Source organism: Triturus cristatus, chromosome 4_1 (assembly GCF_964204655.1).
Source record: "Triturus cristatus chromosome 4_1, aTriCri1.1, whole genome shotgun sequence".
Lineage (NCBI taxonomy): Eukaryota > Metazoa > Chordata > Amphibia > Caudata > Salamandridae > Triturus > Triturus cristatus.
The window spans coordinates 856,295,388-856,310,483 of NC_140585.1; the positions used below are offsets into that span (position 1 = coordinate 856,295,388).

The 15,096-nt window shown below is 50.9% G+C and overlaps 1 protein-coding gene across 5 annotated transcripts in view; it reads right to left on the minus strand.

Annotated features, from left to right (window-relative positions):
- Nucleotides 1-15,096, minus strand: part of RBM17 (RNA binding motif protein 17) — a 244,489-nt gene that overhangs the window by 97,079 nt on the left and 132,314 nt on the right. The gene's annotated exons all lie outside the window — the stretch shown is intronic.

Sequence of the window (15,096 nt, forward strand, 5' to 3'; positions counted from 1 at the left end):
GAGAGGCCATCGGCGTTGGCGTGGTCAGTCCCAGGGCGATGCTCCACGGTGAAATCCATCCCCTGGAGGGAGATTGACCACCGCAGTAGCTTGGGGTTTTCTCCTCGCATCTGCATGAGCCATCGCAAGGGGCGATGGTCGGTTTGGACCTTGAAATGGGTGCCGAACAGGTAAGGGCGTAGTTTCTTGAGGGCCCAGACTACGGCGAATGCCTCTCGCTCGATGGTGCTCCATCTCTGTTCCCTGGGCAATAGTCTTCGGCTGAGGAAGGCTACGGGCTGGTCTAGGCCTTGGTAATTTACCTGGGAGAGGACTGCCCCGATGCCATGCTCGGAGGCATCAGTTTGTACCACAAACTCTTTGGAGTAGTCGGGGGCCTGGAGGACGGGGGCAGTACACATGGCCGCTTTCAGGGCCTCGAACGCCTCTTGGCAGGCAGGGGACCATTGCACCTTCTTGGGCTGCTTTTTGGACGTGAGTCCCGTGAGGGGATCGACCAGGCTGCCGTAATTCCGGATGAATCTCCGGTAGTAGCCCGTGAGGCCCAGAAAGGCTCGGACCTCCGTTTGGGTAGTGGGGGGTTCCCAGGCTAGGATGGCGTCGATTTTGGGCTGTAGAGGGGCGACCTGCCCGCTTCCGACCTGGTGCCCCAGGTAGGTTACCGAACCTTGCCCAATCTGGCACTTGCTGGCTTTCACGGTGAGGCCTGCCTGGTGCAGGGCGGTCAGCACCCTCCGAAGGTGCTGGAGGTGCTCACTCCACTCAGAGCTAAAAACTGCGATATCGTCGAGATATGCGGCACTGAATTTTTCCAGCCCGGCCAGGACTCTATTTACCAGTCGCTGGAAGGTGGCCGGGGCATTTTTCATCCCGAAGGGCATCACGCGAAAGCGATAGTGCCCATCCGGGGTGGAGAAGGCGGACCGCTACTTGGCTCCTTCTGTGAGTGCAATTTGCCAGTAGCCGCAGGTGAGATCGAAGGTGCTGAGGAACCGAGCAGCCCCGAGCCGGTCAATGAGCTCGTCGGCTCGGGGAATGGGGTGGGCATCGGCTCGGGTGACTTCATTGACTCCCCGGTAGTCCACGCAGAAGCGGAGTTCTGGTGCGACCCCGGGGGCAGCTGCTTTTGGGACCAGGACCACGGGGCTGGCCCTGGGGCTGTCTGAGGGTTCGATCACGCCTAGGGTCAACATTTTCGAGACTTCGGCTTGGATACAGGACCGGACCCGATCAGGGACTCGGTAGGCCCGGTGTCTCACTGGCGGACTGTCCCCGGTATCCACGTCATGGACACACCAGTCGGTGACCTTAGGGACCAGGGAGAAGAGGTCCGAAAACTGCCCTAGGAGCTGGCGGAATCTTCACGTTGCTGGGGAGTGAGAGACGGGGAGAGGTTCACTCCCTCTACGGAGCCGTCCTTCTCTTTGGTGCACAGGAGATGCGGGAAAGGATCTGACTCCTCCTCGGACCCATCATCAGTGGCCAGTAGGAGGCTCAGCTCCGTTCGCACAAAGTGGGGCTTGAGGCGGTTCGCGTGGAGGACCCGGAGGGGGTCCCGGGGGGACTGGACGTCCACCAAGTACGTGACCTGGCTCTTCCGCTCAACCACTTTGAAGGGCCCGGTCCATTTATCCTGGAGGGCGCAGGGTTTCACGGGGGCCATGACCCATACCTGCTGGCCCGGCTGAAACTCGACCAGAGTAACGTTCAGGTCGTACCAGCGCTTCATCTCCTCCTGACTCGCCTCCAGGTTGGCCTCGGCCATCTCTCGGAACCTTCTAGTCTGATTTCGGAGGGTCAGGACGTAATGGAACACATCTCGGGGGGGGGGGGGGGGGGGGGGGCCTCGGGGCGCCGCCTCCCAGCCTTCCTTGACCAGGCTGAGGGGCCCCCTGACGGGGTGCCCGTAGAGTAACTCAAAGGGGCTGAACCCCAAGGATTTCTGGGGAACTTCGCGGTATGCGAATAGGAGGCAGGGGAGCAGGATGTCCCACTTACGCCGGAGGGGCTCTTCCAGGCCCGCGATCATCCCCTTCAGAGTCCGGTTAAACCGCTCTACCAGGCCGTTTCCTTGGGGGTGGTACGGGGTGGTGAACTTATAGGACACCCCGCATTGTTGCCATAAGGACTTCATGTATCGGGAGATAAAGTTGGTACCGCGATTGCTCACGACCTCGCGGGGGAAACCCATGCGGGAGAAGATTCCCATCAATGCCCGGCCCACCACGGGGGCCGTGACGGTGCGCAGGGGGATGGCCTCAGGGTAACGGGTGGCATGGTCCACCAGGACGAGGATGAACCGGTGCCCTTGGGAAGTTGGGGGGTCCAGGGGCCCTACAATGTCGATCCCGACCCGCTCAAAAGGGGTACTGACGACAGGGAAGGGTTGGAGGGGAGCCTTGCTCTTCCCTCCGCTCTTCCCACTGGCCTGGCACGTGGGACAGGACTTGCAGTGGGCTCCTACATCTGCTTTCATTCTGGGCCAGTAGAAGTGGGTCACGAGGCGACTGTACGTTTTGTCCTGGCCCAAGTGGCCTGCGAGGGGAACATTGTGGGCCAAGCCCAGGAGGAGGTTTCGGAAGCGTAGGGGTACCACCAGCACCCGGCCGGACCCTAGCTCCACCGACTTCTGTTCGCTGTACAGAAGGTCATTCTCCCAATACACCCGGTGCGTCCCCGTCTGGTCGCCTGCGGCCTGGGCCTCTGCCTGTTGCCGGGGCCCGACCAGGGAGGGACAGGTAGCCTGCTCTCGGCAGAACTCTTCTCGGGAGGGGCCCCCCTTGTGGCGCCAATGGGCTAATTCGGGCAGGTCGCCTAACTCGGTGACTGGGGTGGAGTCGGAAGGCGGGGGTTCGTCACTGGTGATCGACTCTCCTGGTGGGGGAATGGGGGGACCCTCGGCTGGGACCATCCTATCTTCAGGGATCGGGGCGTCGTAGACTTCCCTCAGGGGGGTCAGTCGAGCCGCCATGGATCGAGTGGTGGCGCACACCCACTCAGGGAGGCCCATCATCCCTAGGTGGGTCTTGCGCTCAACTTGTCCCCAGGGGGAACTTTCCAGGTCGTTCCCCAGGAGACAGTCGATGGGCTGGGAGGTTCTCACTGCAACCTTCAGTTTACCGACCACCCCTCCCCACTCAAAGGGCACCAGGGCTACTTTACATAGGCTCTCTGTGTTGTCGGCTGAAATGACAGGGCAAAAGACGTTGGGGAGGACCTGGTCTTCGTGTACTAAATGGCTGAGGACACCGGTGATGCTGGCCCCGGTGTCACGGAGGGCTTCTACTTGGTGGCCATTGATCGTTACGAGCTGCCCATATTTCTTTGTGTTAGAGGGCAGGAGGCTCCCAGGGACCATCTCTCTATCTCCTAAGGATACTAGGGCCATAGCGGCGGGTTCCCACTCCTCGGCCTCCTCAACCTCCTCCCCCAGGGCTACATTGGCTATCTGTCTAGCAGGGAGTGCTGCCTGGGTGGTGCGTGGGGCCATGGGGCATTCAGGGTCGTTGGCGTAATGCCCGGGCTTCTGGCAACGGAAACAAGTGATGGTTACCCGGTGCCCCCGTCTAAGTGGGGGGCCGGATACAGCTGGTGGGGGTGCCGGGAAAGGTGGAGGTTGGGACTTCGGGGGACTAGCCTGGGACTCTCTCTGCCCTCCCTGGTTTCCCCCCCCTCTCTGGCGGGGTGGTCCCTGACTGGCTCGGGGGTACTCTCCTACAGGGCCCCGGGAGACCCGGGTGTTGGTCCAGCGATCCGCCTCGACAGCCAGCTTTCTTGGGTCCGTGAGCTTGCTGTCGAGCAGATGCTGGCGTAGTTCCACAAAGCAGTTGGCCGCCATGTGTTCCCACAACATAAGGTCGGTTAGTTCTTCCATGGTGGTTACCTTGCTGCCCTTGATCCACCCATCGAAGGCACGGCTGAAGAAATTCACATATTCCACCCAGGTGGTACCCGGGATCTTCCTGCAGTCCCGGAACCGCTGGCGGTACATCTCCGGGGTGAGGCCGTACCTTGTGAGGAGGGCCGCTTTCATGTGTTCATAGGAGGTTTGCATGGAGGTGGGTAGGTCGAGCAGGGTGTCTCTCCCTTCGCTCAGGAATCGTCCCCATAACCCAGCCCCCCAATCCTTCTGTGGGACCCGATGGGAGGTCATGGCGACCTCGTAGGCCCGGAACCACTGCTGAATGTCATCATTTTTGTAATATTCTTTGACCACATCCTTGGGGATGTGGACCTTCTGCTCCGTCGGGGCGGCCGCCTCCCGGTTCCCCGGGGGCCGCGTTTCTTCGCTTCTTGCTTTCAATTCTATTTCCTTCAGGCTGCGTTCATGTTCCAGTTGAAGTCTCTTTCCCTCGTGTTCTCGTTGGAGTTTCTTCTCTTCTAGTTCTCCTTGTACTCGCAACTGTTCTACTGCTAGCTTTTTCTCGGCTAATTTCAACTCGCCCTCAATTTTGAGTTTGGCTAATTCGAGCTCGTGATGGCGACTTTTTTCTCTGTCTGCGAGTTCCTCCGGGGATAGGCCCCCGTCTGGTACGAAGCCTCGCACCTGGTTGCTGCTGCGTTCTCCTTGGGAGGGTCCCGCTTCGTCGTGGGGCTCCCCCGCTCCTTCTGGGCGGGAGGCTCCAGATTCCACCCAAGCTTTCAGTGCCTTTTGCATATCTTCTTTGGTGTTGAGACCAGTGGTAGCGATTCTGAGTTCCTTACAGAATTGTTTTAGTTCTTTGTGAGTGTACTCTTCCAGCTGTTCCACCTGGAACACGGTACTGGCGTCGTTTTCTATGAGAACCACGGCGTTTCCTTCTGCCATCTTTGTCGGTAGTGCGTCAGCCGTTCACGGTACGATCTCTAGATTATGGGCCCGAATCCCGTCGCTTGCCACCAATGTTAGAAGGCAGCCTCAGAGGGGGCCCTGACTGCTCTGAGACCCACCCTCGAGGTATCGTAGCCGGGCACTGGCGGGAGACTCCTCAGGGGAGGAACCTCGTATCTAGGATCGCACACTCGGCACCACACGACAGAGAGACACCACACGAGGAGTTCTTAAGAGCAAATCTTTATCAGATTGGAGTGGTAGGATCTTTATGATCGGCCAGGCAATTATATACAAGCAGAGCGTGGGCTCACAGAGTCTTGGAGGGGGTTAGGAGGTAGCGGGACAGTCTTTGGGGATATGGATCAAATGCAGGAGCGTACCCGGCGCACAGCTCACAATCCTCGAGCTGGGGGGATACGCTTGTCGTCGTGGGGTCCGGCGGGACCAAGAGAGTCAGTGGGAGCCGCGAGTCACTCAGCAGGGCTCGGATACAAGTTCGGTGGTCTTACGATCTTCGAGGAGCCGCGAGTCACTCAGCAGGGCTCAAGCACAAGTCCGGAGGTCTTACGATCTTCAGGGAGCCGCGAGTCACTCAGCAGGGCTCAAGCACAAGTTCGGAGGTCTTACGATCTTCAGGGAGCCGCGAGTCACTCAGCAGGGCTCATGTACAAGTTCGGAGGTCTTACGATCTTCAGGGAGCCGCGAGTCACTCAGCAGGGCTCAGGTGTTCCAAGGCGAATCTGCCGGACAGTCCCAGGGCCCCCCTTGTTATAGGGCGACTCCTCTTTGATGTCCGGAGTCTGTGCAGGCAGGGGTCTTGTCACCTGGGGGTCGCTTGTTGGGGTTTCCTGCCATTGTCTTTTGATCCTTTCAGGGCCGGGTCGGGAGGAGTCCCAGACACCCAGCAGGCGTGGAGCCAGCCCTCGGGGAGGCCGGCAGGTCGATCGAAACCCACCGTCCCAGGGAAGCGCAGAGGTGTGATAGAAACTGCTCCTCCCTCTCTCATCCCAAGGGGAGCGTGATGTCCTCCAGCCGGAGTGGCGCCTCTAGGCCAGGGTCGCGCTGGGGCCGGGCGGCCATCTTGGTGCATGAAGTGGGCACGCGGGCCCGGTGTGGCCGAAGGGAGGAAGGCCACGGACGGGGAAGTCCGGGTTGGGTGCGTGTGAGTTCTGGTGGGAAGGATCGGCTAGGCCGTGGGTTTGGGGGCTGGCGTGAGGTGCAGGGGTCAGGCCTAGCTATGTTACGAGGGCCGGGTCTAACAGACCCAGTGAAAATTAATGTATAGTCCTGTTCATCTGTGTTTTAGTATGTCGGTATTCATGTGCAACTCATTAATTCAAGTACAAATTCAAAGCGTTATCTACATCACTGAAGCGCATGAAGGAATTAGGGGATTAAAAATACTACTGAGTCACATTTTATTTTCCCTCTAAAAGATGAAGTGTGGGGCAGAGTAGCTACATGGTGTGTTAGCCACTGAGTCTGTCACAGGTCATGTATCGCTGTAAAAACTGCAAAAGTCTAGGAGCAGAACACGTTAAACCTTTGAGAGGCCAGTAAGGATTGAGTCGAGCCAGTCATGTGTCTTGCTTGTTATCAGAGAGGCTGTTAATTCTGGGAAAGAATGGCCTTCAGGGTACAGGCCTTCAGGGTACAGGCCAGAAGATTCAGATGACATACCAGTACCTCTAAAATGTTAGTGCCCCTTGAAATGCTTTTAGATAGCTATGCTCAACCTGAACCAGCTAACTATAAAATAACACATGTAGTACTTTAGGGTAATTCAGTTACATATTATGCTATTCAATATGTACTTCTTGAAAGATAACGTGGTCAGTCGCATGTCAAACAACCCCTGAAGGGGGGGGGGGGGGGGGGGGGGAGTCGATCACTTACTGGTCTGCAAGCAGTCTGTGTCTATTCAAGGCTTGTAAATAGGTTAAATGTCTTGTCAATGGCCCTAGGTAACCAGTTTGGTATGTGAATAATTAGTCACCTAATAAGGCTAATGCAGCTGGAAGACCTTGGTTTGAGTATTGTCAGTCAAAAGTCAAGCCTTTGGGTCTTAGGTGAAATCTGTTGTCAATTAGGCTGATATAAATGTAGCAATGGCAGGGTGGAAAAAAGCGACTCTTTGGCCTTAACAGCGCTGTCGTCAATCAGACTGATATAAATGTAGCAGTGGCGGGGGGAGAAAAGCGAGTCTTTGGCCTTGTTAACAGCGTTGTCGTCAATTAGGCTGATATAAATGTAGCAATCAAACGGGGGATGGGAGCACACTGCCTCACCTCCCAGCACAGGGAGGTAGCAGTGTGCTCCCATCCCCCTTCTGTTTAAAAAAGGCTCCCTTGAGCCACTGGGCTGACGAGCTCATGGGAGGCACCTGTGCGCCAGGGAGAGGTACAGAGACCTGAGAGTATTGTGGCAGCTTCCTCAGCAAACCCCAGAAGAATTTCGTTTTATCTCTACTGAAGAAGGATGAAATCCAGAAACACATGTGTCTAGAGATTAACAGCACTAACCTACACCAACTTTGGTGAGACACTCTGCAAAATTTCAAGTAAGCATTTAACTTGAACTGCATGTACCAGGATGCAAAGGGGCGAACTGTGCTGGGAGGTAGCAGTGTGCTCCCATCCCCCCTTCTGTTTCAAAAAGGCTCCCTTGAGCCACTGGGCTGATGAGCTCATGGGAGGCACCTGTGCGCCAGGGAGAGGTACAGAGATCTGAGAGTATTGTGGCAGCTTTCTCAGCAAACCCCAGAAGAATTTAGTTTTATCTCTACTGAAGAAGGATGAAATCCAGAAACACATGTGTCTAGATATTAACAGCACTAACCTACACCAACTTTGGTGAGACACTCTGCAAAATGTCAAGTAAGCATTTAACTTGAACTGCATGTACCAGGATGCAAAGGGGCGAACTGTGCTGGGAGGTAGAAGTGTGCTCCCATCCCCCTTCTGTTTCAAAAAGGCTCCCTTGAGCCACTGGGCTGACGAGCTCAAGGGAGGCACCTGTGCGCCAGGGAGAGAGGTACAGAGACCTGAGAGTATTGTGACAGCTTTCTCAGCAAACCCCAGAAGAATTTCGTTTTATCTCTACTGAAGAAGGATGAAATCCAGAAACACATGTGTCTAGAGATTAACAGCACTAACCTACACCAACTTTGGTGAGACACTCTGCAAAATTTCAAGTAAGCATTTAACTTGAACTGCATGTACCAGGATGCAAAGGGGCGAACGGTGCTGGGATGTAGCAGTGTGCTCCCATCCCCCTTCTGTTTCAAAAAGGCTCCCTTGAGCCACTGGGCTGACGAGCTCATGGGAGGCACCTGTGCGCCAGGGAGAGGTACAGAGACCTGAGAGTATTGTGGCAGCTTTCTCAGCAAACCCCAGAAGAATTTCGTTTTATCTCTACTGAAGAAGGATGAAATCCAGAAACACATGTGTCTAGAGATTAACAGCACTAACCTACACCAACTTTGGTGAGACACTCTGCAAAATTTCAAGTAAACATTTAACTTGAACTGCATTTGCAAAGGGGCGAACTGTGCTGGGAGGTAGCAGTGTGCTCCCATACCCCTTCTGTTATAAATGTAGCAATGGCAGGGTGGAAAAAAGCGACTCTTTGGCCTTAACAGCGTTGTCTTCAATTAGACTGATATAAATGTAGCAGTGGCAGGGGGGGAGAAAAGCGAGTTTTTGACCTTGTTAACTAACAGCGTTGTCGTCAATTAGGCTGATATAAATGTAGCAATGGCAGGGTGGAGAAAAGAGTCTTTGGCCTTGTTAACTGCATATTAAACCCTGGGGTTAGATACGCTTGAAAGGATCCAGCACTGGAGAATGCTCTTTGCGTACCTGGTCCCAAAACTTTGGAATTCCCTTTCTTTACAAATAAGGAAGACAGAGTTAGAGCTTCAATTTCACAAACTACTAAAAACCTGCCATATTTAACTAAATCGCCAGATGGGAAGGATATCTGCAAGTTATTACAGTGCTGGGAGATCTGGATGGGTAGCCATGCGCGCTACAAATACCCACGAATAGTGTCGCATTGGTTGCCGTCCAATATGCTGCATGTTGTGATAATGCCTAGGCAGTAAGTGGTGAGGACAATCACTCCAGGCCACTGTCTCTGAAAAGAGATGGCACTGGAGCCAATTCAGCTAGACTAGGTACCTCAGAGAAGAATGTCAGGCAAGGATGCTCTGTCCCTGCATCTCTGTGAATTAATGTTAATTTAACAGTCAGTATAGTAACCAAGGAACCAGCAATGCAAACTCAACTCACCTGTGTATTAAAAAGCTGCATGCATCTATATTTATGAGCCTTTCTGTCTCTAAGCTACCTTTGAGTACTGGATCATGAAAGCTGTAGTCTAGTCCCAAACATTTTTTACTCACTGAGCTGTCCTTTAGTTTCTTCATGCTCAAGGGATTCAGGTCTGATTTAACCCAGGTAATAGTCAACGTTGGCACATTTCGTTGCAGTTGTTCGTTATGTTTAGAATAGCTTGTAAATCCTTAGCAACCACACAAAGGGGTCCTAACTCAGGATTGTATGCAATGACAAGTGGTACCCTATCTATTGGACATCATGAATGCTCTATAGAGGTTATTGACCACGTGTCTTTTCTTGGATCTATGGTTCTTAAAGTTAGACTGCAAAGCCTTTATGTTGTCATCCTGCACTTGTGTCTGAGCAAATTTGACTATATTGTACAGCTTGAAGAGCATTATGACATGCTTTGGTATGGTAAGCTTTTGGGGCTCTCTGTCTTCAGAGCGGGGACACGCCTTTGGGCGTAACCAAGCGCTTTATAAATTTGGTTATTAATATTTGGGTGTGATAGGTGAAAGCTGTTGCTCTTCAAATAGATAGTGCCAGTCTATTGTTTTTCAATATACTCTGGTAAACATTTAGCCACTTGCCTTTTATAAAAATAGAGGTGTCCAGAAAATGTACTACTTATGGAAAGTAGACAATATTAAGATCAATGATTAAGTGAAATTCATTGACCACTTCAAAATGTTCCCTCTGCAGTCCAACTCAGGAGACTATTATTAATGTATAGTACAGGGGTCTCCAACCAGTCGATCGCGAGCTACCGGTATCTCGCCGACCCCCTGGTAGTAGCTCGTGCTGGCATCTGATAATTAAGGCTTCGTTCGGAGCCCCAGCGTTTATTTATTTGCCCTTCATTGTCTTTTTAGGTTTTCTATCCCGTTTTCCTTATTTGCCCGCCCTAACTCAAAATAGCTGCTCAGATTGGCTGAGCTGAGTTTAGCTGGGGCGGGGCAAGCCGAAGAACATGACGTTCTTCCTGAAGTCTGGCACAAGCGGGAACCACACTACCTGCAGATTCTAGGCTTGCGGCGTGATTAGAGATCTGCCTTTTGATCCTACGCCTAGCAGAGCAGCAGATCGGTAAGTGAACTACTGGTCTCATAGCTGTATATTTTGTAAATCGGCTCCACGCATGCAAGGTGCTTGATTTTACCGTTGTCTGGCACCGCGCTTTATATCTGCCTTCCATAGTAAAACGCGGTTGCAGCTGCCAGCTGACATTAAAATCAAGAGGCCTTGTGTGCACTGAGCCGCTTTACATCTCTAGTAACCTGCAGTCAATGAAAGCATTTCAGTGCACGTAAGGTCCTTTGATTTTAACGCTGGTTGCTACTGTGCTATACTAGATTTAAAGCACAGTTTCTAGAGATATTAAGCAGCTCCGTGGTTGCAAAGTCCTTTGATTTTAACGGACTGGCACCATGCTTTATATCTGCCTTTCAATGTAAACAGCAGTGGCAGAAGACGTTAAAATGAAAGGGCATTGCGTACCCTGTGCCATTTTCACTTACCACGCTTTGTATGCGCAGTTAGTGAAAGCGGCTCAGTGCATACAAAGCCTTTTTGATTTTAACTTCTGCTGCCACCATGCTTTATTAGAATAAAGCGTGATTACCAGACATGTAAAGCGGCATGGCCCTCAGTGCAAGCATCTCAGTCCCAGCATTGCCAGATGTAAAACGCGGTGGCAGAAAACTTTAAAATCAATGGACCTTGCATGCACCGAACCGCTTCCACTAACTACACTGCACTTTTTATCTGCCTTCATGTAGTAGTCATTGAAAGCGGCTCGGTGCAGGCAATGCCCTTTGACTTTTGAGTCTGCTGCCACTACGCTTTACTAAATGTAAAGCTCGGTGTTCACTATCCTCATTTCCAAGTTTAAGAATAGTGAGTGGGCTAAAGCTGGGCCTGTCAAATCTCTTTTATTTGTGAGATTGAAAAGAGTAGGAGAAACTCTTCTAAATGCACTGTCTGGCCATGTGAAAGAGGCAGAATTTTTTTTTTTCTGCTAAGAATTGGTTTATGAGTCTGGGGTGGGTGGGATTTTACTTAGAAATAATTTTGATTGTTTTATTTAAAGTGCCAGATGAATTTTAGCAGAGCGTTTTCTTTAATCGAAAAGGTGACTCAGTGCTTGCCAACTTGAAGCCAAGGTAGTGCTTTATTCTGTAGATGTGAGAGCAAAAGTGACTAAGTCTCAAAGGAATAAAAAAAACACGTGCATACCAATTAACTAAGGATACACTTTCAAAGTGCCTTTTGTGGTACCAGGCTGAAGTTTCACACTTCTGGCACAGGTTGAAGGAATCAGCACCATATAAAAAAGATGAAACCCGTCTCTGCGCTAAATTTGGCCACTGCAAGCCCCTCGAAAACTGACATTTATTACACATTTTCCAGTATACAGATGCATGAATGAATACATGATGACACTCATTAGGCAGAACTACCTTAGGATAAGATCCCTGACGAAGAAGAGGCACTTATTAAGCACATTTATTTATGCCGTCTCTGCATTCTGTTTTGCTCCCCTTTAGTTGCCCACACCAGCTTTAATTTTGTGAGGCCAAAAGGTAATTGGAGCTACAATGAGTACTTTGTTCAAATCACAGTATGAGCTCCAAAGAAATTAGGCTTAAAGTCAATAAAGCTGGGCATGGGAGAATCGCTTTTTAAAAATACGCAAGTTACTCGGCCTTAAGTAGCTCACGACTATTTTCATTGATCAGAAGTAGATCTCACCACAGAAAAGGTTGGAGACCCCTGGTATAGTAGATGTCTTAATGGTTTGCAGGTGGCAAGGAAACCGCTCTGCAGTTCTGCCATGAACAAATTTGCAAACTGTGGAGTCACCCATGTTACTCCCGATAATTTTGAGACATACTGCATTTCCAAAATCTCACCCCAAATCACCTATAAATCAAACTGCATTGGCATTTGTGAGAAAGTGCCTCATTTTACACGGTTAGCCCCCACATTTTGCCTGATTTTGATGTGGTTTCAATTGTAGTGCACAGGGTCCCTGCCAACCAGGTCCCCTGTGCCAGTGCTTCTTCCCTAAAATATATCCACAATTGGTACTTCTGCCCCCTGTAAGTCCCTAGTAAATGGTACCTTGGGTACCCAGGGTCTGGGAGCTGAAAAGGGCCCCCTGCGACCCCCTCTTACTGGGGCCATGCCGCTGCCCTTGTAGCTTGCATGTCCGTGTGAGATAGAAAATGACTGTCGACATCGCACCTTGCCTGAGTGCCATTCAAGGCAGCACTGCCTGAAGACACCCTTACAGCCTTAAGGCAGGGTGCACTATACCACAGCTGAGGGCATATCTGAATGTGCAGATGTCCCCCTACAATATTAGGGTCCATTCCTTAATGTTGTAAGTGCCAGTGAAACCATAGAGAGTACATAGGCTAGAGACTTGAACACCATTTCCAAAATGATGGCTTCACAGAACACATGAGTGTAGGGTACCAAACTACTCCTCTCAATAAATCCATAGTAATGTCAGTGTGAGATGTATTGTATAATGCACTCAGAGGGCACCTCAGAGGTGCCCCCTGAAAACTTACAAACCCAGGTGTGGTCTCTGGCCGGCTGTAGGCAACCAGCCACCAACAGACATGTTTCTGGACCCCTGGGTGGAGCGCCCCTGCTCTCTGGGACCCGAGAAAATGCACATCCTGGGCAGAAGTGTTACACCTCCTTCCCCAGGATGGGCCTAAGGTGGAAGAAGCGAAGCTAAGCACACTTTTCAGTCCCCTCCATCTTGAAGATGAGGGTACTCCAATCAGGGCTAGGTCTATGCCTCCTCCCACAGGAAGGTTGCATAATAGCGGGTGTAGTCACCCCAGGTAAGGTGCCCAACCTACTACTCCCCTAAAACACCCCCTGAATTTAGTATTTAGGAGGCTTCCCCAAAGATAGAAACTAGGTCTCCAACGACCTAAGAAGAAATCCCTGGAGAGAAGACTGAAGACGACAACTGCCTTGTCCCCAGCCCTACCGGCCTGTCTCCAGCTTCTGTGAACCTGCTACCTGTCTTGCAGCCAGCGACATCTGAAAACCCTGGGAGGATTGCTGCCTTTAAAAAAAAGACTCCAATCTCCCATGGACAGCGGACCTATCTAGAAGAAACTAACTCCAAGGATCTCGGATCCGTGTCTCTGCACCAGACGCCTATGGCCGAGTCCGAGTGGCTCACCTGTGTAATGAAGTCTCCCCAGCGATCCTGACCTCTCCTGATCTCCCCAGCAGCGCCTGCAGTGTAAATCCAGAGGCTCCCTCTGACCGTGACCAGCTCCGGTAAGAAGACTCAAAAGGTTGAAAGACATCCCTGCACCCGAAGCCTCTGGGCCTAGGTGAGCTGAACAGACGGTGCCCCAAGGACCCCTTACATCTCTATTTATCTCTGCTGTCTCTTGTCTCCCTCCTGCAACCTCCAGGGCATCACCTGCAGCCTGTTTGCCAAAAGAATAATCTCCATTGAACAGCATTTGGTGCCTGATGCTGAAATAGCACCCTGCACCCAGCTGCCCCTGTGCTGCTGGTGGTGTATGTTTGGTGCTGCTTTGTGGCTACCCCCTGAGCTGGTCCTAACCAACAAAGCTAGGCCCCTGCAACCGATTCACTTACCTGCAAGCAGTGTGGCTCCAGGCACCCCCAGTCTCCACTGAAAAGCCTTGGGCAGAACTCCGACCACTGCACCCGGCTGCCGCTGTAGGTGCAGTTTTGGTACTCACTTGACCCTTGCTGACCTTTGCGCCCGACGACTAGATTTGGAAGTGTGATTCTTAACTGTGAAATTGTCTTAGGATAACATTGAACAGTGCTGAAAATATTTTTAATGTTGATTTTTACAAGTGAAAAGTATATTTCTTTAAAAACGTACTCACTTTATTGCAAAGATCTTGGTCTTAAAATAAATTACAAAGCTTATTTTTATAAAATTGGTGTGGATCTCCTTTGAGTTGTGTGTCCATTATTGGTCAATGTAGTGCAATAAATGTCTTACACTACTCTGGGTTAGGCCTAAGGCTGTTCACCCACCCTACCACTAATAGAGCACTTTGGGTTTTACATTGAGTCCTGTACACTTTTGAGGAACCCCTGGACTATGTGCACAGCATAACCACCTAGTGGCAATACCATACACAGAGGAAGCTTCCTACAAAATTCATAACACTCAACATACAAGCATATGGTGTGGAAAGTTGTACGGTCATACCCTTAATGGATACATGATGGAAGATAATATTCAATCTAAAGATATCAGGGGAATAGGAACACAGATAACAAGATTAAGTCCCCTACAAGGGAAGCAAGGAAATACAATATTAATTGCAATGAAACACACTCAGTGTCTGATAGAAATTCGATCTCCAAATGTTGCACACACATTTTAAATCACAGACCATAGGATTTCCACCTCTCAAATAGTTTGTTTCCTTTAAAAAACAACTAGAAAAAAAGAAATGTCCAATACCCTATCAAATACAATCATGATAGTGAGCCAGCAATATAGTGTCATGGACATATTTTGCCTCCACCCACAACACTGATACCATGCATCTCAACATAATGTTAACTAATAAATGCATGTGGGGCATTCAGAACTAGCCCACTCGTGCCTAACACCACTTTATGTAATAAATACATGAACACAGGATTCCGTCTTGCAGAGAGCTTTTAAGTGTTGGTGACTAATGGTACGCTCAACAGTGGAAGGTATTGCCCCTGCAAGATAGCAGATTCCCTTTAGGTTGGTAGAGTATAAAAGGTTTGTGACCAAGCGTATGGGAATTTAATTAACCATGTCCTTTACAATTCCTTACTTTTTCAGCTCACCAGACTGATTCAATTTTTGGTCAGCCTAGACCACACTGAGAATTTAGTCAGCCACTACAGGCTTTGTGTGGTATCATAATATAAAAG